The sequence below is a fragment of the Hippopotamus amphibius genome, chromosome 5 (assembly GCF_030028045.1).
Source record: "Hippopotamus amphibius kiboko isolate mHipAmp2 chromosome 5, mHipAmp2.hap2, whole genome shotgun sequence".
Classification (NCBI taxonomy): domain Eukaryota; kingdom Metazoa; phylum Chordata; class Mammalia; order Artiodactyla; family Hippopotamidae; genus Hippopotamus; species Hippopotamus amphibius.
The window spans coordinates 132,054,260-132,058,146 of NC_080190.1; the positions used below are offsets into that span (position 1 = coordinate 132,054,260).

At 38.6% G+C, this 3,887-nt stretch overlaps 1 pseudogene; it reads right to left on the minus strand.

Moving 5' to 3' along the window:
• Window positions 1-2,050: 2,050 nt before the first annotated feature.
• LOC130853872 (small ubiquitin-related modifier 2-like) lies at window positions 2,051-2,531 on the minus strand (annotated as a pseudogene).
• Window positions 2,532-3,887: the final 1,356 nt, after the last annotated feature.

Here is a 3,887-nt window from a genome sequence, read left to right on the forward strand (position 1 = left end):
CCATTAGTCTGGGGCTTGGTTAGTCTTTTTTAATCCCCTTTATTGCCAGGACAAGCGACCTGCAGGATCTTGATTCTTTGACCAGAAGTCAGGCCTGAGGCTCTGGGTTGGGAGCACTGAGTCTAGGACACTGGACCACTAGAGAATCCCCAGCCACAGGGAATATTAATTGCAGAGAGCTCTCATGGAGGCCTCTATCAGAGTCTAAGATCTGGCTCTGCCCAACTGCCTGCAACTGCCAGTGCTGGATGCCTCACACCAAACTACAAACAAGACAGGAAAACAAACCTACCCATCGGCACACAGACTACCTAAAGCCATAGTAAGCTCAGAGATTCCCCAAAACACATCACCTGACATGGCCCTGCTCATCAGAGGGAAAAGATTCAGCTCCACCCACCAGAAGGCAGGCACCAGTCCCTCCCATCAGGAAGCCTACTCAAGACACTGAACCAACCACACAACAGAGCACAGAGAACAGAATTAAGGAGAATTATGACTAGGCAGCCTAGGGGCAGGAGACCTCAAATACTATAAATTAAACAAAATTAGAAAACAGAGGGACATCTTGCAGGCAAAAGAGCAAGATAAAAACCCACAAGAGCAAATAAATGAAGAAATAATAGGCAAATCCCCTGGAAAACGAATTCAGAGTAATGATAGTAAAGATGATCCAAAATCTTGAAAACAAAATAGACATGTGTGTATAAAAACAATGAGATACTTTTACATGAAAATTCTAAATTTGGGCTGACATGTCATATCTGTCACAACAAGTTGACAGAAACCCTGTTGAAATTTGGCTTTGGAATTGTTTTCAGAGGCTGTTTATCAATTACATACCTCAAATCTCATTGTCTTATTGTCAAATTTGGTACAAACTTTGTCTATTTTTTCATGTTTTCATGACTGTATGTTTTTTTTTTTTTTCCTTTTTTATTTCTTTTCTTTTTCTTGGAGTTTATACTTGCTTTACAATGTTGTGCAGCCTGCTGTACAACAAAGTGAATTGGCTGTATTAACACATATATCCCCATATCCCCCCCTCCCCTTGAGCCTCCTTCCCCTCCTCCCTATCCCACCCCTCTAGGTCATCACCAAGCAACAAGTAGATCTCCCTATGTTATGCAGTAGCTACCCACTAGCTACCTACGTTACATTTGGTAGTGTATATATGTCAGTGCTACTCTCTCACTTCGTCCCAGATGCCCCTTCCCCGCTGTGTCCTCAAGACCATTCTCCACATCTGTGTCTTTACTCTTGTCATGTGACTAGGTTCATCAGTACCTAATTGTGTTAGAAAGAGTTCTAATTTCATTCCTTTACATGTAGCTGTCCAATTTTCCCAGCACCACTTATTGAAGAGGTTTTCTTTTTTTTTAGATTCCATATATGTGTTAGCATATGGTATTTGTTTTTCTCTTTCTGGCATACTTCATTCTGCATGACAGACTCTAGGTCTATCCACCTCATTACAAATAACTCAATTTCATTCCTTTTTATGGCTGAATAATATTTCATTATATATATGTGCCACATCTTTATTCATTTATCTGTTGATGGGCAGTTAGGTTGCTTCCATGTCCTGGCTTTTGTAAATAGTGCTGCAATGAACATCGTGTTACACGTATCTTTTTTTTTTTTTTTTTTTTCATTTTAAACAAGAAGTTTATTTAAACAACAAGACACTTGACTTGAAGGGAAAACTATCTAGGATTCATTCCTTTTAGAGTAATTTATCCCTACTTAAAGACAGATTGCCCTACATGTAACAGCTACGTACAAAAAAGTTATAAAATTGTCCTTGGTTTTACAATGATAAATGAAAAACATTAAAATTCTCCAATTGAACAAGGTATGCAAGAATTTTTATGTTGTTCTTTTTTTGTTAAACAGTGAGAGCAAAATTACTTACTGGAATATAAAGATAAGAGCTGATGAGCATGCCACTAATGGAGAAAAGGGGGTATTTTCACAGAACCAGTATTTTTCCCCATTCCATCTCCATTTGATGTTGATCAAAATACCATTGGCCATTTAGTTTAAAAAAAATGCAATATGCTTGTGCACATACACCAGTTACTTTATGTACAATAAAGGAATGGGGAAGGGGAAAATGAAAGAATAGAGAAACTATACTGCAGTAGTCAGGATGTGATGGAACCAAATTGCAGTTTTCTAATTGAGAATGTCTTCTTGGTCTGGAGGAACAGAATTCTGGAGTAAAGTAGCACGTTCCCTTTTTAGTAGACACCTCCTGTCTGCTGCTGGAACACATCAATTGTATCTTCATCCTCCATTTCCAACTGTGCAGGTGTGTCTGTTTCATTGATTGGCTGCCCGTTAAATCAGAATCTGATCTGCCTCATTGACAAACCCTGTCATTCACAATAGGCTTTCATTAGTTTACTAAGTGGTGTATGCCTCTTAATCTTAAACTGCACCACAGAACCATCCTGCCCTGCCACCTTCAAATTAATATGATCGTAGTTCTCAGTCTTGACTCCTTCCTTGGGCTTTTCATCAGCCATGGCGAGCGCCGGAGTCTCCTCAGCTGCCGCTTCACAAAAGAGGTACCAGGTCCGCACCAAACGAGCACATAAGCAGCACCAGCTACATGTATCTTTTTGAATTATGGTTTTCTCAGTGTATGTGCCCAGTAGCAGGATTGCTGGGTCATATGGTACTTCTATTTTTAGTTTTTTAAGGAAAATCCATACTGTTCTACACAGTGACTGTATCAATTTAAATTCCCACCAACAGGGTAGGAGGGTTCCCTTTTCTCCACAGCCCCTCCAGCATTTATTGTTTCTAGATTTTTTGCTGATGGCCATTCTGACTGGTGTGAGGTGATACCTCATTGTGGCTTTGATTTGCATTTCTCTAATGATTAGTGATGTTGAGCATCTTTTCATGCATTTGTTAGCCATCTGTGTATGTCTTCTTTGGAGAAATATCTATTTAACACTTCTGCCCATTTTTGGATTGGGTTGTTTGTTTATTTGATATTGAGCTGCATGAGCTGCTTATATATTTTGGACATTAATCCTTTGTCTGTTGCTTCATTGGCAAATATTTTCTCCCATTCTGAGGGTTGTCTTCTTGTCTTGTTTATGGTTTCTTTTGCTGTGCAAAAGCTTTTAAGTTTCATTAGGTTTCATTTGTTCATTTTTGATTTTATTTCCATTATTTGAGGAGGTGGGTCAAAAAGGATCTTGCTTTGATGGTTGTTATAGAGTGTTCTGCCTATGCTTTCCTCTAAGAGTTTTATGATGTCTGGCCTTACATTTAGATCCTTAATCCATTTTGAGTTTATTTTTGTGTATGGTGTTAGGAAGAGTTCTAATTTCATTCTTTTATATGTAGCTGTCCAATTTTCCCAGCATCACTTATTGAAGAGGCTGTCTTTTCTCCATTGTATATTCTTGCATCCTTTGTCAAAGATAAGGTGACCATATGTGCATGGGTTTGTCTTGGGCTTTCTATCCTGTTCCATTGATCTATATTTCTGTTTTTGTGCTAGTACCATATTGTCTTGATCACTGTAGCTTTGTAGTATAGTCTGAGGTCAGGAAGCCTGATTCCTCCAGCTCCATCTTTCCTTCTCAAGATTGCTTTGGCTACTTGGGTCTTTTGTGTTTCCATACAAATCATTAAAATTTCTTGTTCTAGTTCTGTGAAAAATGTATTTGGTAATTTGATAGGGATTGCATTGAATCTGTAGATTGCTTTGGGTAGTATAGTCATTTTAACAATGTTGATTCTTCCAATCCAAGAACATGGTATATCTCTCCATCTGTTTGTATCCTCTTTGATTTCTTTCATCAGCGTCTTATAGTTTCTGCATACAGGTCCTTTGCCTCCTTAGGTAGGTTTATTCCTAGGTA